This window comes from Acinonyx jubatus, chromosome D3 (genome assembly GCF_027475565.1).
Source record: "Acinonyx jubatus isolate Ajub_Pintada_27869175 chromosome D3, VMU_Ajub_asm_v1.0, whole genome shotgun sequence".
Taxonomy (NCBI): Eukaryota; Metazoa; Chordata; class Mammalia; order Carnivora; family Felidae; genus Acinonyx; species Acinonyx jubatus.
This window is the reverse complement of record NC_069392.1, coordinates 83,212,475-83,236,834: the sequence shown is the minus strand read 5'-3', so window position 1 is coordinate 83,236,834 and position 24,360 is coordinate 83,212,475. Positions and strand designations below refer to the sequence as shown.

Here is a 24,360-nt window from a genome sequence, read left to right as displayed (position 1 = left end):
AACTCCTTTCTGTAACTTTGGAAGGAGGAAAAAGAAGAAACCAAATTTAAAAATATATCAAACATATGCATACAAGATAAAGCTTAAGCAACCAGATAGATCATCAATGACAATAATTTTGAAATCTCTTGTTCCCAAATTACTTCATTTTATGTTTAAAAAAATGTGTATTAAAATCTGGCTTCCTACCATATTATTCTGCTGAGTCCCTTGGGAACCAGTGTTGGAAGAGTAGAGGGCATTGGACTGTACCTGACGCCCCTGATACCTGTTATTGTGTTTACAGCTGAGCTATTTGTTAGGATATCTGATCCCCCTTTTCCTCCTACTGTATAGGCTCCTCCTATAAGGAAAGAGAATGGTTTATTTAGCTTAACATCTATTAAAAGTCTGGCTAACATAGAGCAGTTACTCAGTAAATACTTTGATAATGAACGTTCACATCAATAAACACTTCCTGAAGTTACAGTGTTAGAAAAAATACAACAGGTTTATGAAGACATTTTCTAAAATGCGAACAAGTTTTCCTGGATCACAATTTTGATGCTATACAATTTCCCAAGAGACGGTTGCCATTTAGACATTCGTTCCTTTAGGATCCTTTAGAGTTCCTTGAGAGTGTAGGCCTTTCTTGGAAAGAGGAAAACTCCGTCTTTGGAAAACTATGCTATTCACCCAGGTGTTAAACTTGTCAATTTTCCATTTCGTTGAGCTGCTAATTTTAATGTACAGAGTTCTGTAATACCTGACTATGTTATTAATGTTCATGTCAGTGAGAGTGTTACTCTACATGTGCGTGCATGGTGGCTATTGTAAGTAAATTTGGGGTGATTTCTAATAAATTGGTATCTGTGATAAAACACTTGGAAAAATTTTTATTAGAATTCATTTTTGCCATCAGTTTAATGGTAATAAATATAATCATATTATTTTAAAGGCTAGAATTCCAAGGTTCTTCTCTTTTCAGGGAAAATTAGTGTCAAAAAGCACCAGAATTTTCAAAATAGGTATTGGTCTGTGGCAAAGTCAGCCAGTGGTGTCAGTTTCTTTTCTTTTTTCCCTTTTGTGTGTGTATATGGCAGAGTGGTTTCCATTATGTGGAGAGAAGTGGATAGGGTAGCGAGCTAACTTCCTATGTCCAAACAAGACAATGCAAGCTTTGGAACAGGGAAAACTTTATGTAGGATGGCATGTTCAGTTGCCAGAGTCATTTTCTGTATAATCTCTGATGGGTATTGTGTTACCTCTATGGGCTTAATTACTGGATTTTTCTTTGCGTGATATGGGAATAAAGATGAATAGTTTAAACAGGAAAAGCTGCCACCTATGTTATTCTTTCAAGTTCAAGATTTCAAAAATCCTTGAGCGAAGTAAAACTTCCCAACTTGGTTCTAGCTGAGAAACTTTTTTTCTCATTCAAGCTTGCTATCGTACATTACCTCTCATTCTTTATTTCTTTACCAGTCTAGTACAAAGCCATTTCTCTTAAATGAAATACTGTGATTTTCAATGAAAGAAATAGTTTTAACTTGCTTTTTCTTGTGCTCCCAAATGGAAATTGAACCCACCATCAGAGTTAATCTCTTTCACCCATTAATAATCTATGTGTCTTTTTTCTTCCTTCCACAGAGTCAACTGTCTGCTTTGTTGAGCTTAAAGGGAGAATTTCAAATAGCCAGTTTCAAAAAAATAGTGTATTTTGTACCAAATAAGTCCAATTGGGACAAGATGTTCAGTTTCAATGCACTTCAATGTCTCCTGTCAAAAAGTTACATTTTATCGTAGCAACCCCAAGTAGTGGCAACACTCATTTATTATTTGTCTTTAGTTCAGAGTGATTTCCTTTGAAACAAAAGCTCTACTTATTCTTACATGATGCTAGAGACCTGTTTGCTATACCTAAGGCAAGGTATATGGTTAGTTTTTATTATGAATCATTTTATCAAGAACTATGCCTTAATTTCCTCACCTGTGAAAGAAGTGGTTCGCTTGCATTGAATGATCTTTAAGTTTTCTTACAGATATAATCTAAAATTATTCTATTCTACGTACTGTGTGGGTGGTTAAAAACCACTATTGGGATAATACAAGATTTTTCTTAGGAAATTAAAAATACAAGACTTAGGACATTAAAAATCTAAGTGCTTAGAAATAAAATCTTTGGAAAAACATTGAGAAAATAAAGTATGTATGTGGGAGGGGAGGAAGACAAAGGAGAGAAGCTGGATTGCTTTTATTGATGGCATCTCTCCTCCCTCCTACCCCACTTGAGTGCTACCCATTGCTAAGTCCCTGCTATGCTAACAAAAACACAGCCGTCTTCATGGGTGTTAAGCTGTGAATTGTTGAAATGTTGATGACCTTCCATATCAGACGACAGTCGGCTTCTCTTGTTCGGCTTTGTCATCCACAACTTTATACACTCAGTGCTCTGGCAGGATGTGGCAACACCCTGCTCTAATTATATACCCCACACATCTCAGCTTATCTCATGCCGTTCCCTTTGTCTGAAATTTGCACTCGCCCTGTCCCAGCCTTTCAGATGTCTAGCATTCGCTCAGGGCCTGGCTTTCATGAAGCCCAGCTTGATATGATTTCTCTCTCAAGACCATTTCACACAGCTTTATTTCATACTTATTTGTGCCCTGCTTTTATTCCCCTTTTTACAATGCAAGTTTTTATTTCACCAGGACTATAATAGTGTATCTTACTCATTTTTGTTTTCTCTCTCCTTTCTTGTCCTGGCTCCTGGTACAAAGCACATAACAAACAGGTAGATTTAAGATTTGTGCAGAGAATGAGTGTCCCTCAAATTAATTTCCTCTTTAATGAGTTTTGTCTGCGTTCTATAGGTATGAGAGAAAGCACAGCAGGGCAGATAGCATCCACTAGGCAGTGATGGAGTGAATAGCTTATATTTTAACATTTTCTGTAACTATCCTTGTTTTCTCTAAGTAGAACATACATTTTGAGTAACATTATATTTTCCAGATCCTTTTATATAGACAATGAGTTTTACTTCTTTCTCAGGTTTATAGTATGGCTCACACCATATTATTTAAAGATTCTATTTATAGATATGGCTTTGGAAATTCTTGGTTTTACACACCTTGTAAAGTGAATGGTCTTACAGACAAGATTTTCAAAAGTGGATGTAGTGAATAAAAAGTAATACATGTTTTTATTGACATATTTTGTCAAATTGCCCATCTAGAACTCTTAAAAATCGGAGGTGAAAATTCCCACACTGTTACCAACACCAGTTGTAATCAGCCTTTACACTTTTTTCCTCAAATTACTGTATTTTTTTAACAAATTTATTTAAATTCACATTAGTTAACATACTGTGTAGTATTGGTTTCAGGAATAGAACCCAGTAATTCATCACTTACATTTACCTGATGGACAGGATGTAGTATCTCGTGGCCTCAATCCGCACTCGTCTGATTACTCATGATGATTTTTCCTTTTGTTTTTCTGACTTGTTCCTGTTATGAATCTTCTGTTGCAAGGTTTATCTTTTTTCTCGTTGGTTTTGAAGATGATTCTTCTATGAGTATCAGCCTTTGTTGTGCATGTTTCTCTGCATTTTTCTCTTCTCACTTTGTAATGTCTTTTGCACCATGGCAGCTTCATATTATTATGTCTTCAGATTTGTCAATCTTCTGCTTACGGCTTTTGCCATTAATCTTTTGTAAGGTAAGAGGTTAGATCAGTATTGTTCTTTGTTTTCTCATAGTTTTTTAGACCTTATTATCCTGCCTAGAATTCACTTTGCAAACGGTGTGAATTGAAGATTGAAATGGTGTGTATGTGTGTGTGTCTCCTAATCTCATATTCAAGTTTATTTATTTGAAATAACACCTTTGTCTACAATGAAATTCCATATATCCTTGTGTCTTCTTTTGTACTTTCAATTCTGTTACCTTGATATATTTATCTATTCTTATGCTGGTATCATACTTTAACTTCTTTCAGTAACTTTTGAGTCTGTTTTAACAAATATTAGGACAAATTGTTCCTCATAGTTCTTACAAAATAAAATCGACAGTTCCCATTTATTTTTTTCAAGTGAAAATTGGGATCATCTTGTCAAGTTCTCATTTAAAAATACTATGGAGATTTTCATTGAATAAGTAAATTCAGGAGACTGAAATACACAACTAGTTGAAAAAGTTGAGTCTTCAAATCCGCAAACAAAATATGTCTTTCCTTGGATTCAGGCTTTTAAATTTTCTAATGAAGTTTTATAATTTTCCTCATCAAGTTTTTACACACTTCTGTTTGTTCCTATGTATGACATAGTTTATCTACTATTGTAAATTGAGCTTTCCTTTCACTGGTTTTTAATTAAATATTGGTATTTTATAGGATGTTTATTGATTTTTGCCTATTGACTTTATATTTAGTCATGTTACTGAGTGCTCTTAATTGTTATTATAGCTAAGCTAATCCTTTTGGATTTTTAGGTGGACAATTAAATTATTTACTAGTAATGCTAGTTTGGATTATTTTTCCAATAATTTAAATTTTATTTAGTTTTGTATTCTTATCGCATTTGCTGGAATTCTAGGGAAATGCGAAATAATGATAATAATGTCCATCCTTAATTTTTTCCTGGACTTAATGAAATTCTTCTAGTTTTCTTTAGTAGTTATATTGTTTGTTCTTGGGTTGCTGTATAACCATTATCAAATTAAGGGAACACCGGAGTTTTTGTTTTCGTTTTTGGAGTTGGGAATGTTTGTTCAATTTCACCAAGTGCTTTCTTGTCATTTAGGGAGAATATCACATGCTTATTTCCTAAAATTAGTTCATATGGTAAATTACAATAATATATTTTTTTAAACTTCTAAACATCTTTGCATTTTTGTTTAACTTCTTGGTGTATTTTTCTTTTAATATGCTGCTAGATTTGATGTGTTACTATTATATTTAGGATTTTTGCATCTGTATTCATAAATGAAATTTATCGAGGGCACTTTGTGTGTTTTTTGTGTGTGTGCCCTTATTGTCTGGTTGTGTGCCAGAATTTGGTAAATCTTACAGAATGAGATAGAAGGGTTTTATCATTTGTAGGTTCTGTTTTACTTGTTTCTTAGCTAAAATTATTTGTTGCTGTGTAGTAAAGTCTCTCATAAGTGTGTTAGTTTCTATTACCATGCCATCATCTAATGCTGTTATTTCCTTAGCTGCATGTAATGTATCCAGTGTTGATTCATAGGAATGTGCTTCTGTTCTAAAGTTAGCATATAATTAACTTGCTTTTTAATAATTCAAGACAGATCAAATCCTAGATTACTTGTTTATGTATACAAAGTAGTAAAATTAATATTTAAGTAGAATGTGTGTATTTAGTTATTACACTTATTTAATTGTGATATTTACAAAAATATCATTATATAATATTGCAAAATATGTTTGAGATGATCTGCCATGCATTATTATGCCTTATGGTGACAAGTATTTCAGTTTCCCTCCTTATCTGTTGTTTTTCTCTTTAAAGTCAGACACGGGTTATGATACATTTGAAGAGTTAGCAATGCTACTTCAACTTCACGCTAATTGAGACGATCTCCCTGTTGTCCTAATTGAGTTGCACATAGTAACCAACCATCTGGTGGTTTTCCAATGTCTTAGGGGTTGTTTTCCTTCGGATTATTTACCCAGGTATGAAGACTCCACCATTGCATGATGGTGATCCTGGTTGATTTCTGCTTCATTTTTATTTTCCTTCTGCTTTCACCTCCTGTTCTTTATTAGAACCTCAAGTAGAAAATACCAAGTGGACAGCTTCCCACTAAAGAGGAAGATTCCTAATTTGTGTTGAATATCTAAGATATAGAACCAAAAGTATTAACTTGTGTGGTAACTTTAAATGTATCTTTCATATCCTTTTACTGTGAATAAAGAAAACAATTTTAATTCCTTGGAAGTTTAAAATATACTTAACACAGTATACAAAAAGGCACATGTTTATCTCCTCATACATACAAAAGTTACACAATTACACTTCTCCATGGGCTAAAAGTTTTACCTTCATCATTTTCAAAGCTGTCCATTAATCCTCTTTTTTGACTTTCGACTGTGGATTTTGGAAAAGGATAAAAAAAAAAAACATGCACTTTTGGAATTTGCACAAAAATAAGATAAGGAATAGTGTTATTACTAAATACCAATGCTTAATAGAAAGATTTAATATTGATTTAAGTGAAAACTGAGATATAAGCAACAATTGAAAACCTGCGACTACAAAAACAGACTATATATCAGAAATGAGGAAAGGATCCGTAAGTATTTTAGGGTGGTACTTGAAAAGCACCAAACGTTTTGAGAATACTTTGAGCACACACAATGAAATTAATGTAGAGCTTTGCTCTATATACCACTTAAAATGAGATTATCAGGTTTTTAGAGGTAGATGTACATTCTCTTTGTCTTTCTAAAATACTTTTTCATGGTTATGGAAAGAACATTTTACATGACCAATGTTACTTACTGACGTATTCCTTAAAGTACTCAAATCCAGTTTACCTATGTAAAACCATAAAACATAGTTCCACAAAGAAACATACAGATCAGCTAATAAAATTCCCTAATATTTCAGAGAAATTTGAATCAATGTCAAAAGCCACATAGCTAGAGAATTGCAGAACCGGCAGCCTAAGAGATTTGAAGACTTTATATTAGTATTTTGTTTAATGTTTTACATTAAAGCATCATATTCCAACATACCACAGAATCAGTAAAACATTAAGTAACTTTGGGCACATTCCTGCCAAAAATTTCTTAATCTTACCATTAACTATTTTTATTTGTAGACAAGTTTTTATCCTTCTTTCTTGCTGGACTCTATTCACTAATTGCCTTCTATGATTGTACATCAGGTATAACCTTAATTGTGTGCTTCCTTTTCTCAAATATATTACATTTATCCAATCTTCACCCAAGTCCTTGTCTTGGGCTCTGCTTTTAGTGGGACCCAAGCTAAGAGATAGGAACATTAAAAAAGAGATATAGATTTATTCAAACTTCAAATATGTATTTTTCTGTATGAATATGAATGTTTTTATAAAATGCATTCATGTACAAAACATAGATGCTTTGTGAGACTATCTGTACATAAGAGGATGTTTTAAAGGTATTCTGGCTGTGACTCTTCTCACTTCTCCATTGATCTTTAGGGCTGGTCAGGTGTAGCTGTCAGGTTTTTCCTGGATGCCTGTGATTATCCTAAAGTTGCCCAGTCCGTAAACATAGTTCCCTTTTCTTCCTGTCTTTACTAATTACACTCATTTATTTATAGTTTCACCATGTGAATATGCATTCATATTTTAACACCACACATATAATCCGATCTGATGCCAACTTCTTACTAGGAATCAGGAAATTCTTTTGTCAAGTATGAAAGGAACATTCTGTAGTTCTTATTTTATGCTTCCAATTCTTTCTAACATTAAACTAAAATCTTACATACATGTATGAGGAACTTTTCACATAAGTTACAAGGCATCCTTATACTTTTGGAAAGAAAACATTTTTAAGTACGAACAGATGTGCTTTTCTTTCCAGCCCTCCTGAAATTTCTCCCTGTGTCTTTGTGGGTGGAATTCTTCAGCTGTAAGTCGTTCCCTGCAAAGTCAGAAAAACAATGACTACAAACTGAATTACCAAGTCGGCAGGTTGCAGATCTCAGGGTAAGAGAGAGGACTGAGGTGTACGTGCACAACACTGAGAGACCAAATAAGACAACACCATTGGTGGGCAGGAAGGGGAGCTGAAGTGCAGAAACCATGAGACTCTGGCAGAAGCAGCGCTGTCCTTCCTCACACCAGGAGTGTGGGAAGTCGAGTAATGAGTTGTGTGTCTGGTTTGTTCCCCAAAGATACTTGTTCCATGCAAGCATCATTTGTTTGGTGTGAAATGATGTGTGTCTGTGTCCTGAAATAATGCACAGGCATTTGTGGAGCCGAGCCCATGCAGGCAGCCTCCCAGCCCCAAGTCCAGGACATGTACAAGCCTCCAGGACAGAGGATGGCACTCGGGACAATTTGAAGCATGTGGGGGACCTGGAGAGATAGCTCTGCCCTGACAGAGGCAGGATTCAGTGGGTGTAGTTCATGATCAGGTTGTGATCTGTAAATTAGGCTCCTTTTGGGAAATATTTAGTAATCAAAGGTGGGTTTCTTTTTTTTTTTTTTTTTTTTTTTTTGGCAAATTTTCCCATAATGATTATGTGTTGAATTTGCATGTAGAAAAATCATACATAAAAATATAAGCCTACTATGTATGACCAAAAAAATCCACTCTCTGTAAGTGCAAGGTTTTGCTTTTTAATGATTTTATTCTATAGTTGGGTATCTGTAGATATACAAAGATTTAGGTAAAAATGCACAATCTCTAATTGCACCTTCCCAAACTCAATTTTACATTATTATAATTAATAACAATTAACGTTTTATGCAGTATTTTCACAAGGCAAAGGATATATGGAATATGAATATAATTATTCTTGGTATTTATAAAAGGTCTGACAACTTGTCTCAGATGTGTTCCTAATCTGCTATATAATGGTCAAATAATTCCTTGTTCCATTGTTTGTCTAACAAGGCCATAATAGCTCCAGCCACTCATTTATTTCAACTTCATATTTATGGAATAAATGCAAAACCATTTAACAGATTCATGCTTCTTTGAAAGAGAATTGCATAGGAATTCAAGTTCTGCTATAAAGCCACTCTCTTAGTATAATGTGAAAGTTTTGATTTTGTGATTTTGTGAAAATTTTGTGAATTTGATTTTGTGAAAATCAAAAGTCAGTATGGTCCATGCAGGTGACATAAGACCACCTGCCGGGGAAGCCTGCCCCGAGACCAGACGCAGCCAGTGGAAGAGCTGCCTTCAGTGAGTTGGCATCTGGGTGCTTCCCTTGACAAGGTGCAACATTTGATCATACCCCTTTTGGCAGTTGTTCGGCTACGCATCCTGCAGTAAGCGCTCCCCAGCCGAGACGGACGGGCGAGTGAGTCCTGCAAATCTAGAACTGGTGTGAGAAGCGGAAGGCTTCAAGGGTCTTATTTTAATTGTGCCCCTGGTACTGAAGAAACACCGGAATTATGAAGTTGTTAAGTATTTCTTCCATACATTTATATTTTCTACAGCTGCACGAGTGCCCATGTAACTCAGACATTCCCATTACTGTGTTTGCACATGTATAAAATGATAGGAAACACAAAAATTGAAAACACCAGTGGGGTCACAATCATTTAAGAGCTATATGGAACTTGTATTTTTTGGTGACATTTTCTATAAGGTGAAGAGCTCTTGAGGTGCATGAGGCATTTTGAGAAATTTCTTTGCATAAATTTGCCAGCATGTGGTTAATTCAGTAGTCAAATCCTATATTTTCTCATGAAAATTTATGTTTCATAAAGTCATATAATTTGTTGAAAAAATTTTGACTTTTGACTTAGCTCCAGACCAGAGCAATTAGGTCAAAATATCTGCAGGTGTGGGTCAGGCAGTGGCTTGTTTAAAGTCCCTGTTTTTCGTTTCTTTTTCTTTTTCTTTTTTTGTATGTAGGCTTCACACCTAGTGTGGAGCCCAACATGGAGCATGAACAACTCACGACCCTGAGATCAAGAAATCGGCTGAAATCAAGAGTCTGATGCTTAATAGACTGAGCCACCCACCCCCCCCGCCCCCGGCCCCTGTTTTCTAACGTAACCTGTGTTAACCACCAACTATACAAAAGGTGTAGTGTATTCATTTAAGCCTTTTTTAATAACAGAGAAATCAGTAATAGCTTAAATGTCTAATGAAATAGATGTTGGTTGGATAGGGTAGAAACGCATGAAGAAATCCCATACAGCTAACAGGTACCCATACTCTTGAGGCATGCTTAAGGCAATACGCTGTTCCCGTAGTAGTTCCTTGCACGTCCTGTAACAAATTACCAAGACCTTGGTCGCTTAAAACAACAGAAACGTGTTTCCCACAGTTGTGGAGGACTGAAGTGTGAAATCTAGGTGTTGGGCAGTGGCCTTTCCTTCGGGAAGCTCCAGAGGAGACTCCAGGGGAAATCTGTCCTTTGCCTCTTTCAGCTGCTGGTAGCCATTGGTGTTCCTTTGCTTATGGCCCCACCTCTCCAACCTCTGCCTCTGTCTTCATTTTGCCTGCCCCTCTAGTCCCTGTGTCTTGCTCTTATAAGGACATATGTGAAAGTATTTGGGACCAATCCGTCTAATCCGGGAAAAGCTCCTCAAGATCCTTAACTAACCGTATAAGCAAAATCTTTACCCTCTATTTTGACATTGCTGAGGTTCCAGGGATTAGGACTTGATGCCTTTCAAGGGCACCATTCAGCCCACTCCACCCCTGTGCACTTTTTAACAGGTGCCGGCATGATCTGTAAATTTGCTAAAGCGTATGTAATTGGAAGGGCATATATAAAATTGTCAAAGGGATTTTCCAGAACGTCAGATTGTGTGAGAGTTCTAAAATCTCACTGCCTACATTCTGTCTCTTAAAAATGTCTATAATAAATACATTACATACATAGGCAACATATACATGGGTATGTATCAGTTGCCTCTGTGGGTAACAAAACCCCACACTTCTTACGGCATGGCTTATTTAGTGCCCACCGAATGCATGTATTTATTCGTATATTTACGTGGTGCTTTGGAGGGATACCACATTAAGAAAGTGCTTGCTTTCTGGGTGCTAGCAGTAAATAGCAAGATAGAGAACAAATACATAAGATAGTGTAAGGTAAAGCAAACAGAAACTATAAGCCAACCAAGCAGATAATTGTGTAGGTGATTTCTACTAAAATCACAAAGAAGAGATATGCTGTTTCTATGTTCTTTAAATTTTTCTAGACCAGAATTTGGATAATATCTTTCTTTCTGGTAGACTAGATTATCAATACTGGATATACTTGACACAAATATCCCAATCACTCACAGAAACAAAACAAAATAGCACATATCAATCAATTTAATATACTAAAGTAGCTGTAAAATATTAGTAAATTAAACTCAGTTGTTTTGATAGTATAATATGGATATGGGCTATGGCTATTATTCCACTAATTTTGGAATGCTTTACTTTAGGCAATATTATTTTTACACTTGATCTTAGCCAAAAGGCCGAGAAGCGATGGGCAATATTATTTTTAAAATGATTTGCAGCATTTAGAGTTTAGTAAGTATATACTTTGATAGATTCCTAATTATCATTTGGTAAAATTCAATGTCCCCTTCAGGTTTGAAAAAAATAATAATAGAAAATTTAAATGGTGAAGCAGAAAAATCCCTATTGAAGTTAGAAACATGATAAGGATGCCCACCAAACTAAGTTATTCAAAACTGTCCTGCGGTCCCAGCCAATGCAGTAAATCCAGCACAACAAGGTAAGAATTTGAGGGAGAAAATCGCGATCTAGATTGATACGGGATAAGAGTCTGGTGAATAATAATTCCCAGAATGACAGTACTGAAGCAAGTCTAGAAAACAAGCAGCCCCCCACCCCCACCCCAATGCAAAAACCCCACCCTCCTGGAAAGCTTTCTTTGGAATACCTAAAAGAATTCCTTATTCCTTCCTCCATGATCTAATAGCACTTGGCATACACCTCAACTGTAGATTTGTTCCCAATATAGTGCGTGTAACATTGTTATCAGAGCATATATTTTTAACTTTAAGTATCACAAAAATCAAGAGACTAGAATTTTCAGACCTCCTGTGTCCTTCACCCACCTCCCACCCTCAACCATCTTCCCTCTTCTGCCATTCGAGCTTCATCGAGAGCTCCTATGTTTATTTTACAGCAGATTCTTAATACCATACTACGTAACCAATAACTCCTTGAGAGTATATCTAACATACAGGGACCTCAAAAATGAGCTCAGCATAACACCCCCAGAATATTAATTCTTAACACTATATCAGAAACAGACTGTGTGTGGTATATCCATATTCCTCAGACTGACTTTTATCATTGGTTTATTCAGATCGGTGATCGGATGTTTGGGGTTTTTAAGAAATGTAATCCTCTCTGTAGCCCGTGGGTCATGCTGCCTAGACAGTCGCTGCTTCCTAGGAGGCAGGGTCGGACCAGTTTGTGTTTCTGTGAGCTGGGAGTAGACGTGGAGGCATGGGACCACAGGATGGCCATGCTTGTCTCAGCAGATTCCTGCTGGAGGAAAGCCCGCAGGACTGCTGGGGCTGCTCAGCTGGAGGAAAACGACGCTGAGGCAAGATGTGGCCTCCAGCACACTGCTTCTGTGACAGCAGCTGGTCTTCGTGGCCCAGCTTCCCCAACACTCCCTGTGATTCTTACGTCGGTTCCGTGTTTATGGAGCATCTTGTAGGTGTGAGATACTTGAACCGTGACTCATTCCAGCAGAGCCAGTGGCTACCAGAAACCCCACGTCACTGTCCTTTTATTCACTTGCCAGTGGAATAAGTTAAATAATGCTTGCTTCATTTCTGAGCTCCCTCGCTCCCTCTCTGTTTCCCTTTGTAAATAAACACAGTCCCAAGAGCTTCTTGCAATCAACCCTTAGAGAGGGGATGCTAACCCACCTACGTCCCAGCGGAGAAATAAAGGAAGCTACTTAGGGACTAGAAGAAGATCTGGCAGGTAGGCAGAGACAAGAGCCTGCATGTTTCGCAGTAGAAGCCTGTTCTGTGCCCATCCATGAGAGGAAGGTTGAGCAGGAGAGGGAAGCAGTGGACTAAGGGAAAAGGGGAAGGGCTGGGGCGTGTTTGTTTTCACACGTCTTCATCTTCAGATACAGATACTTGCCTTTGTCACAGGCATATCACTGAAACCTCGAAGCACACCTGGTGCATAGCAGCGACTCAGTAATGTTTGGCGAGTGGAATTAAATTGAGCTGATCAACTCAAGGAAGTCAAATGAGAAGTTAAAGCTGACAGCACTGAAGAAAAACAAGAAGTGGAGTACGTGACAAGATTTCCTTGCGTTGTTCAGAAGAATGCATTGGGGAAATCTGCAGAAATGATGTTGATCAAGTGGTTGCCTGGAGTTTAGTGAAAGGTTTTGAGAGCTATACCGCTGTTTGCATTTAATAGGATTTGTGGTAGTCCCAGGATGGAAAATTTGCTACACCTTGCGAATCCATTTTACTGCATAACTGTTGGATTCTACAAAGGATATATAAGAAGACAATAGTGGAGAGCCGTGGGTTTCTTTTCTCCTGTCCTAGGCTGGCTGATAGACATGAGCAAGCCACGAGAATTTTAAGAGCAACACTTTCAACAAGAACATCTTTGCATGCTAATCACCGTGTTCTTCTGGACCTTCGATTAGCTCTTCCTCTTCAATTATTTACTAAGTGTATGTAAATGCTTGTCAAAATATGGACATGTGTTTCTAAAGCATTTCTAAGCCAAATGCTACAGTCTGTCATTAGCTCAGGAACTTGTTTGCAGAATCTGAACACCTAACGTGGATGTGAGAAACTTCCTCTTCCCGAGGCACTGTGTGTGTTCTGTGAATGTGTCGTCTTCCCAAAGTACGGTATGTCATGTCTTTAATCGGATATTTTCCAGCACAGTGTTTAAGAAGTTGTGGGTGCTGTTTTTACATAATTTTTTAATGTTTTATTTATTTTCGAGAGCAAGAGAGAGACAGAGGATGAGCAGGGGAGGGGCAGATAGAGGGAGACACAGAATATGAAGCAGGCTCCGAGCTGTCAGCACAGAACCTGATGCGGGGCTCAAACTCATGGACAGCGAAATCATGACCTGAGCCGAAGTCGGACGTTTAACCGACTGAGCCACCCAGGCACCCCATGGGGTGCTGTTTTTCAATAGAAATTTATATTTTATTTATACATTTTCAATTATTTTTTTTTTGAGATTTTGAGGGACAGCAACACTTTACATAGTTTTAAAATCCCATATTTTAAATTTTAAAATAGACTTTTGGGTTACCTTTGCATTCAATATGATATTAAGATTACAGTAGGTATATCAGTAGTCAATACTTTTAATGCTACAGAGGAGAAGTCAGTGCTAATGAAAAGTGAGATAAGGCAGATCATTTAAGATACCAACAAAAGTCAACTATAATCTGAATGGAGTGAACAGTACGAGTAATTGCCTAAACATTTCTAAGTAAGAACAGCCGTGGTGACCCCTGAAATACAAAGGCCTAGGAACAAGTCATTTGCTTGTACCTTCTGTTCTGCTATGTGATGGCAGAAAATCTCTCGTCTAAGTTTCCTCGTTTGTGAAATATTTAGGATAAACAAGATTCATAGGAATGGAGTGAAGATCAAAAGAAATCATTTATATACCTCGGAAGTATCACAGACACAAGGTACAAGTACCGACCACAATAATATTCTCTCTACAACACATTTCTGTAACGTGGTGCTATATAAGGGAGGAAGTCTCTCAATCTAATATGCTAAAATGGTGATGGGATTTCTCTTACACTTGTAAATATATTTTAACACATGTATTTTATATTCTGTTCATATGTAGGATTTCTTAAATTATGTACTTCACTACAGCACAGCAAGTTTGTAATCTCTTGTGGGTTGGATATGTTTGTAGAACGAACATTTCTAATGGGATTAGAAATGAAGTTTTCCTTTCTAGGCTGCTCTTCACTTTTTTTGGTCTAGTCCCTTGGCATAACAAGTGGTTTCACAAAGAGAGTGGATCATTAAACAGCAGATTTTTAGGAAGGATTCCTGAGGGCCTCATAACTTTACCGAAGCTACTCATGGTAATGCAGTTAGTGTAATGAATTTCGGTATTTAAAATCATATAATAAAAGTATTTTACCCTTCTGAAGGTCAATTTTATTCATTAATTTAGAGGAAAAAGTTAAATATTAAAATATTTTTTTTAAGTTTCACACAGGATAGGAACTTTGTGAAACAAAATACAAGATGTTCACAATAAAACGTGAAATGTATGTCAATCTTGTGAATCCTAGAATGACAATCACCACTAGCTAGCTTCTTCCTCCAAAACCAATTTTGGAACAGTCATTAAAAAAAACAGCAATACTATAACTAACAATTAGGCTTCTAAGTTCAGTTTAAGATTCTTTGAGGTTCTATTAGTTTTAGACAATATTCCTCTAAGGGTCTGCAATCAAAATACTGTTAAATTCCTTTGAAATTATATTTTTCTCTAGGTTGCTGAATTATCAACTTCATATGCAGTTAGTTTGATTGATTTTAGTTTCTTTTCAACTTTTAGTGATTCACTTTTCATTTCATTTAATTTCCTAAAAAATAAATTTGTATATTTTGAAAAATAAAATTATATCTACAAGGTTGTTTCAAGAGAATTCTCACTTCTAGTTTGTCCTCTGCTATACTCCCTGTCTCCTCCTTTAGGGAAAGATTTTATTTTGTTTCTCCTTTCAATATTTATTTTTTTCAAATATTGTAAGCACTGCTCTGGATTTTCTCACTGAATGTTTACAGTTTTGATGATGGTGATGATTTCATGGCTGTATACTTATCCTCACTGAGTTGTATACATTATATGTGTACAGCTTTTTGGATGTCAATCATACCTCAAGAAAGTGGTTTAAATAATAATAACATGAAAAAGAAGAAGAAAAGTAACAAAGGCTTTCTTTTTGTTATGTTTATTTTGAGAGGGAGAGAGAGAGCGCGCGAGCAGAAGAGGTGCAGAGAGAGGGAGAGAGAGAATCCCATGTAGGCTCTGCACTGTCTGCACAGAGCGTGATGTGGGGCTCTACCTCCCGAAGCTCTGAGATCATGACCTGAGCCAAAATCAAGAGTCAGATGCTTATCCGACTGAGCCACCCAGACGCCCTGCAAAAGCTTTCTTAAATAAAAAATATATAGTCTAAATATCTCTTGCTATCAGTATGCACGCATTTTCATCAAGGTGAGGCTATGAGGTATCCAGTTGTACTACTGTTTCATATTTTATTCAACCATTTCCCTTAATATTTTAGTTTTTTTCTAACGATTTGCTCTTGGAAATAATGCCACAATAAAGGCCTTGTTATTTCATATTTCTGCCACTTCTTGTTTGGGATTATCGGGTCAAGGAGTACATCCACATTTTTATTATTCCCTTGTAGTATTGAAAAGTTACTTCACATATGTATTTGCGCCTCATCTATATACTGTTTGTTTAAGTTGCTTTGGTATTTATTGATAAATTGTGGCAAACTGTTTTCAATATTTTAGGACATTTTATTGGTAAAACTCATCTTGCTGTGAGTATCTCTAGTTCATTTGTTTTCGTACTCTCAAATATTGCTGCCATCAACATTCTTGTGCCTCTGTTTCTGGTGCTTATTTGCAAACATTGCTGTGTGTGTGTGTGTGTGTGTGTGTGTGTGCGCGCGCGTGCACATACAGGAAATCCTCACGTGAACTCTAACCATCCTCTGCTTAATATCCTGTAATGGCGGCTTATTGTCTCCTAGAGAAATTACAGTGTTGCAGTCGTGTCTAGTTATCGTTTCCGGGTGCTCTTCCATGAGCAGCCATTGATAACTTCGCCATGCTGCTTCCATCTCTCTCACTTGGCACAAGCCAGTTCCTTTGCCTGAAGCTCACTTTACTCAGTCAGTACTTCTACTCATTTCTCAAGACCCAGTTCAAGTATTTCTTCCCCATCCCAAGTATTTCTATCCTTCAAGGCTGAGATACTTGCATTTTTAAACTAGTCTTGTCTGAAACCTCATTGTGCTAAGTGTACATATTCATAGCTGCCTCTCCCACTTAACTGTGAGTTACCATAGGATAGGAACAAGTGATACTCATCACTGTGTTGCCTATATCCAGCAGAGAATTGGCTCATGGCAGGCATTCAGAATGGTTTTTTTTAATGTTTATTTATTTATTTTTTTGAGACACACACACACACACACACACACACACACACACACACACACAGAGTGTGAGCGGGGATGGTCAGAGGGAGAGGGAGACACAGAATCCAGAATCCGAAGCAGGCTCCAGGCTCTGAGCTGTCAGCACAGAGCTCTATGGGGGACTCAAACCCAGAAACTGCTACATCATGACCTGAGCTGAAGTCGGACGCTTAACCGACTGAGACACCCAGGCACCCCTCAGAATGTTTTTTTAACTGATGAATCAGCATTTAAAAATATTGAATGTGCATGATATTACATAAAATTAAAAATTTTAATCTGGAAATCTATGACCCTGAGAGGATGCAAACACCAAAGGAAAAGTTAAATATTGAGCCAATACCTTAACAAAGTTAGAAAAAGAAAAACTTTTCTGGTAAATCAGACGTACCCACAAAGCCTGGAAAAGAAAGGATTTTTAGAGCTGGAGGGTAAAAAGAAAGAAACAGCCAAATATGGTTGTTGTTTCTTATTTTCTATCCAATCTAGAACTTTGAAACTCAAAAGGAAAGCCTCAGAAGGTAGCAGATCTTAGAGTGAATATTGTAACAAATATTGGAGTGGATGATACAAAAAAGACGGCCATGACTTTCTCCAGCGGAGAGTAAAATTGGATGCAGTGGATGACGGTGTCCACAGGCAGCTCATTCCTCTCTTCTCAAGTGGATTCAGTCTTTCACTCACACGACAAGCACGAGTTTTTCTTCTCATCACTGCCATTAATAGTTTTCATATGTTTTCTGGTATCATCTAGAAGATTGCCATGTGTCCGTGCCCCATGCTATTCTCACCTCTGGATGGTAGAGCACGATGAGACATTATCACGTAGTCTCCATTCCTCCACTAAAGACAGCATCCTTGACATGAGAAGATGGGTATCTGCAGGAAAGAAAATAGCCAAACACGAGTTGCTGGGTAGAGCTAGAAACTACAGAGGGACACCTTTACGAGAGCCGCGAGTAACGTGTTACTATTCACGTTCCGTAGACGAGGAAACTGAAGCTTAGCCGGGTTAACTCAGTGGGCCCCAGGCTCACACTCAGGGACTGGTGGAAACAGAAATTGAAACTCACTGTTGTTGATATTATTGATAATATGTGTTAAATTCTCCCCCTTGACGTGAATAAAAAAGAGGATGAGTTATTTAGTTTGACAATACAGGCTTTCCCTCTGTCTGCCTTGGCCAACTCCGACCACTGCTCCCCTGCAGGGGGTGGGTTCCTGGTTGGCAGAAGAAGTGTGATGATGTGCATCTTTTGCTTCAGATTTAGCTGCTGTTTCATGACAGGAAGTGGCTTATGCTATTTCTTACACGTTGATGTATTAAAGACAGGACAGACCATGGGTGTAGGTGTTGGGAAGTCTGAGCAAGTCCTTTACTGATTGGCTTCTTGCAAGCTGAGGGATGCTTAACTCTCTGGTTCTTACGCTCTTCATCCACAGCCAGAAGAATACATCAATGGATTTTACATTTCCGTGGTGGTCACGCGAGATGGTGTCTACAACACTGCTGGAAAAGTACTGTGTCAATGTCATTCATTCAGTCAATGCATGTACTTAACTACACGTTTATTAATTAAATGCAAATATAAATATGAGCCGTATATGATTCTTGTCCTCAGAATGCTGTCTTCATGATGGTGGTAAGACAAGTACAGAAATAGCTGTGAAAAAAAGAAGAAAAATGTAAGAAGTTGAAAGAAAATAGATATTAGACTAGCCCTCACGAGGGGCACCTGGGTGACTCAGTCTGTTAAGCGTCAGACTTCTGCTCAGGTCATGATCTCACAGCTGTAGGTTTGAGTCCCGCGTCGGGCACTGTGCTGACAGCTCAGAGCCTGGAGCCTGCTTCGGATTCTTTGTCTCCCTTTCTCGCCGCCCCTCTCCTGCTCGTGCTCTGTCCGTCTGTCTCAAAAATAAATAAACATTAGTAAAATGTTTTAAATTAAAAAAAAAGAATAGCCTTCATGAAGCTGAAAAATCACTTATAATATAAATCTTATTAGCATTTGAAATTTCTTTGTATTGAAAGAGCAAAGATTTTTTTATATAATATGTGGGCTTTCGTGGAGAAAAGCAATTTCCCCTTACACGACTGATGGACCAGCAGGAATAATTGTTGCCAGTATTAAAGAAATACCGTGGTTTATATCATATCTTATGTTATTGGAATATCAGGCCTCAGAGATTTCTACTCCTAGCATTAGTACCAATGCATAGTGATGGTAATAATACTTTAATTAATTGAAGCTATCCATTTTCTCTTAGCGTACAGAATTGATAATTTACAGAAGTGGCAATTTACTTATATGTCAATATTACTGGTAGCAAAGACAGAGTAGCATTATGCTAATTTCTCAATAGAACATATACAGGTGGCTACTAGTATGAGTTGTTAAAGCGCAATAACATCCTGTCTTCTCCATGGAGAGTTTTTGCAAGCAATTGATTTTTCAGTCTTAGGGATTTACTTTGAAATCAGAAGCAGTGTGTGTGTGTGTGTGTGTGTGTGTGTGTGTGTGTGTGTGTCACTGCTGCTGAATGGTAGGGGAATAAGAATAAACGTAAAAACAAAGGAAGAAAATGGTCCTTGAAATGTCACCAAGCTGCGTTTGTGTCAGTAACTTGACTCCGCCCTGCACCTCTGAGCCTCAAGAATCCCAGCGGCTCCCCTCTCCCGTCTCTGTGCCCATGGGCAGCAGCGGTAGTATCGAACCTGGCAGGATAATTAAGGACAATAAGGCAATTAAGTCAGCTAAAAACAAAATTGCTATTATCAGTGGGTAAATTTCCTCTTGAGGAATCATCAGAAGAGTTTATAAAACTCTTACAATTCCGATGCATATTTTCTTTCCGTAGAAACCCAAGGCTTTTTCTTTGTAGGCTACATTTTAATTTAGAATCCCATGTCTTAGAACAATGTTGAAATCTTGTGACTAGGCCAAAATTACATCCTGTCATTTTACCTGATCGATTTAGTGTGTGGACAGGGTGGGGGGAGAGGTGAGGGAGAGAAACTGATTTCTGTGAGATTCTGTATAAATCCCTGCAAACGTATTTTAATGGATTTTATCATTTAGAAAAAAAGTAGATCAATAAGTTGGCTTTCTATTTCTGCCTTTAAAAACTATGGCTCAAGATTTTCAATTTCTCTATGTTTTCATTTTCTCACCTATAATATGAAGTAGTCATCTGTTACTAATCTTTATCTTCACAGAATTCTTAGAACAATACAATTTATGTTTACAGGATGTTATGAAACTTTTCAAAGAAAACTTTTCAAAGAAAATGTTTCCAAAGAAAGCATTTCATGGTTGCAAGATAGACTTTTAAGATATTTTTCTTTGAAATATAACCATTGCTTTACAAAAAATTCTATTACATTCTTGATAACATGTTCTTTGGCATAAAAAATTCTATGGATTATAGTAGTATCTTATTTTATGCTTCAGTTGATACTTCTTATTCTTTTAGGAAAATAAAATCATTTAATTATCATTTAAATGAAAGGATGAAATCGTTTCTAGGTATATATTGTATTGAGAAGATACCTATCTATTTACTTAATAAACAAAGTATTTATGAGAACAGAAAGAAGAGGAAAATTAATTTTAAGAAGAATAACACATGCATTAATGCAAAAAGTAAGTAAAAGTCAAATGCATCCTACAGTAAACGTGATTCTATTCTGACTATACCAGCAGTTTTCTCAGTAAATAAAAAATCAAAGGAAATATGATAGTACTAGTTTTGGTAATAAGAAGTGTATAGATAATAATCTAATAATAATAAATACAGCAATGATAGATTTTATTCATAATAACTAATACAGTATTCATTTTAGTAGATGAAGCATACTAGGACAAAGAAAATGGTTTTAAAATTTAAATTCATGGGGCATCTGGGTGGCTCAGTCTGTTAACTGTCCGACTTCAGCTCAGGTCTCACCACTTTTGAGTTCGAGCCCGACGTCAAGCTCAGTGCTGACAGCTCAGAGCCTGGAGCCTGCTTCAGATTCTGTGTCTCCCCCTCTCTCTCCCCCTCCCCCACTCGTGCTCTGTCCCGCTGTCTCTCAAAAATAAATAAATGTTAAAAATTTTTCTAATTTAAATTCTATTTTGATCATGGAGATTAGGAGTTAAAGAGACAAACAATTTAGCAAAATTGTTTTTCTCCGTTTTTTTAAGCCATCAGGAATCACGTATACTTTAAGATAGGAAGTTGCCCCTCGGAGACTCAAGAGGCCTTTCCAAATGGTCGACTGCTGGCAAAGTGGTGGAGAAGAGGCTTTGTCTTCTAATACTTTCCTGTGAATTCCAACATTTCCACTATGTCTCACAAAATTCTCTCTCATCCCAAACAAAACCTTTTCCATTTTTTGTTCCAGCTACCTTTGTCACTCTTGGCTACAGTTCAGTCTTACATTTAAGACTAGAAAACTACACCGTGGAATATGTAAAATAAATTTGGGGAAGGGTATCCAGCTTAGATGAAATATGTTCAAAGAATCTTCCTGGTATCACTTGCTTCTACCTCATTTCTTTCTTGGTTAACTTTTTGTTGATTCTTATCTACTCTTCAAGTTCTCTTTTGCTGATTCATTCCACTTTGAGGTGACTATATAATGAGTTTATGATGTTTATAATCTAATGAAATGAATGAAATTATTTTTATTCAGCAAAACTGTTAAAAAAAATCGATATGAGAATTCTTCCCCGGAAAGACATTTTGGTTGTACTTTTCCTTATTCTCCCCAAGTACAAGAAAAACAGTGGGCATGATATATAAGACAAACATAGGATGATTCTGGAATGTAAAGAGAAGAAGGCAGGACAGACAGACTCAGGAACCTGAGTAATGACATGTTGTGAGTTGCTTGGATTTTCTTTTTGCCAAATATATCCTAGATGTGGAGCTGAAGGAGCTGGCAACCTGGAAAAGCCAGCAGAGGTTGTGGTGAGACGGGGGGCTTACCTTCTCCAATCAAAGAACCGGGAAATGAACAAAATGGCAAGACAGACGACTTTGAGACAATAACCACTTTAGCCAAAGAACACTAAAAAACTGTGACCTTACCCCAGTCATGCTAGGAAAGGCAGAGTAGGAGCCTTTCACCCTTGAGAAGCTGTAAAGAGGTGGCCCAACATGCCCACCAGGGTGCTGTCAAAAGGCCAAGAAAGGAGCCGGGACTGTCATCAATACCAGATGGTAATGAGGCCCCTCCAGCTGGTGCTAGGGAGACCACATGGGGAGTGTTTACCTTCCACCTCAGCCCTAGCCCAGCCCCCCTCCAGACATAAACATTCTGCAATCAGCTAGGACCACTAACCACTTTCATATGGGCACCAAGGGAGAAACAAGGCATCACACACAAATCATTTGGAAAAACACGAAAATAAACATGATAATAGTCCAACAGATAAGGACAGACGTTGGAAAATGGGACTGGGAGTTAATGAAAAATTTCCTGAAATAATTCAATATGCTGAAATCTGCATGTTGATAGGGAAAAATGTGTGTCTGAGAAAACTAAACCAAGATAAATAACACTGATACATGTCCTAGTAAATATAGTGGTCTTTAAAGAAGGAGGGAAAAAAGTATCCTTTGGGCATCCAGACAAAATATCCAAGAGAAGGAAAATAAGATAATTTTCATACTTTAATTTCTTATGCCGGAGTGGGGAAAAAAGGGATTGATATTTTAAAACACTCAAGGAAAGAACGTGAGAAAAAAATAAATTATATCCAGCTAAAGGATTGCTCATATAAAGATATAACAAACACACATCTATCAACTTAAAAGAGTGTTGTTTCAAGGAGTCTCTCTGAAGGGACCTACAAGAAACAAATTCAAAACCATAACAACATGATTAGAAACTACGAACGGTGCCTGGGTGGCTCAGTTGGTTGAGTGTCTGACTTCAGCCTCCGTCAGGCTCTGTGCTGACAGACCAGTCTCAAAAAATTCATTGTATTTAAAACGTATCAATAAAATATAAATTTCTATTTAAAAACAGCACCCCATGGGGTGCCTGGGTGGCTCGGTCGCTTAAGCATCCGACTTTGGCTTAGGTCATGATTTCACGGTCCATGAGTTGGAGCTTCACATCAGGTTCTGTGCTGACCGCACAGAGCCTGGAGCCTGCTTTGGATTCTGTGTCTCCTTCTCTCTCTGCTCCTCCCCTGCTCACACTCTGTCTCTATGTAAAAAATAAATAAAAGTTAAAAACAAACTAGAAACTTCCAGCATTAGGAGATCCAGCATTCCGGTGATCATTGAATATATTTAAATGTAGAACTAAGATTTAAAATGGGGTTAGAATTAAAAGATACATGTAATGATTACATCTGTATTAAAATCAGAAGAGGTGCGGGAGAATGAGGAAAGTAGGAAAGCCTTAGGATGGTCATAATGATGACAAATCAAGTATCACAGAGAGTAACACCACATATAAGTGACTTAAATGGAAAGGTGAGGTGGATGGAGTCCAGGGAGGAAACAATGGTTCCAGATAATGTCCAGACTAGAAATCCAAATTACAGCATCAAAAGAAAGATGTGTCTAAGGATGGTACCTAAGAAAGCAATAGGCAGAAGAAAAATTCAAAGCCCTTATTATTAAGGAAGTAATCAAAAAGACTGAGTAAAGATAACAGGCCCCATGTAGCCTCAAGTGAATAAAAGATAATCTCACAGAACTAAGATCAACCATATAGACTATATTGAAAATGTGAATGAGTACAAATCATCTATTTTAAGAATTTCTCAATTTGTCTGATAGAGCAAAATCCAATTCTGTGCCGTATAGGAGTGACAAACCAGACAGAGTGATTCAATGAGGTTATAAATAAAAGGATGAACAAATATATATGAGGCAAATGCAAGTAAAAAGGACAGCATAGACCACAGTCTTGATGACAGGATAGAATTTGGGTTACAAATGCCTATAAAAGGGATGCCTGGGTGGCTCAGTCGGTTAAGTGTCCGACTTCGGCTCAGATCATGATTTCATGGCTTGTGAGTTCGAGCCCCACGTTGGGCTCTGTGCTGGCAGCTCGGAGCCTGGAGCCTGCTTCGGATTCTGTGTCTCCTTCTCTCTCTGCCCTTCCCCTGCTGCCGCCATCTCTCTCTTTCTCAAAATAAATAAACATTAAAAAATTAAAAAAAACTGCATATAAAAGACAAAGACGTACAGCTTATATTAGTACAGAGTACAATTCACATCCAAGGTAAGTCGGTTATCAACATGTGTTCATGAAATAACACTGCAGCCCCTTGTACACGACATAATCTGAGGGCTACAAGGAGAAAGATTGAGCCACCATCAATAAGGAGATTTTAATACACTTCTCATAAACCAAAATAGATCAATGGACAAAAATTTAGCGAGGACCTGGAAGACCAGAACAACTTAGTAATAGCTGAGCAGGAAGGTGGACACACGCG

At 37.3% G+C, this 24,360-nt stretch overlaps 1 long non-coding RNA gene across 1 annotated transcript; it reads left to right on the top strand.

Annotated features, from left to right (window-relative positions):
• Nucleotides 1–2,986: 2,986 nt before the first annotated feature.
• Nucleotides 2,987–9,800, top strand: LOC128312518 (uncharacterized). Its single transcript, XR_008291920.1, has 5 exons — nt 2,987–3,699; nt 5,507–5,670; nt 7,573–7,697; nt 7,958–8,111; nt 8,862–9,800. It is a non-coding gene; the product is annotated as an uncharacterized LOC128312518 (long non-coding RNA).
• Nucleotides 9,801–24,360: the final 14,560 nt, after the last annotated feature.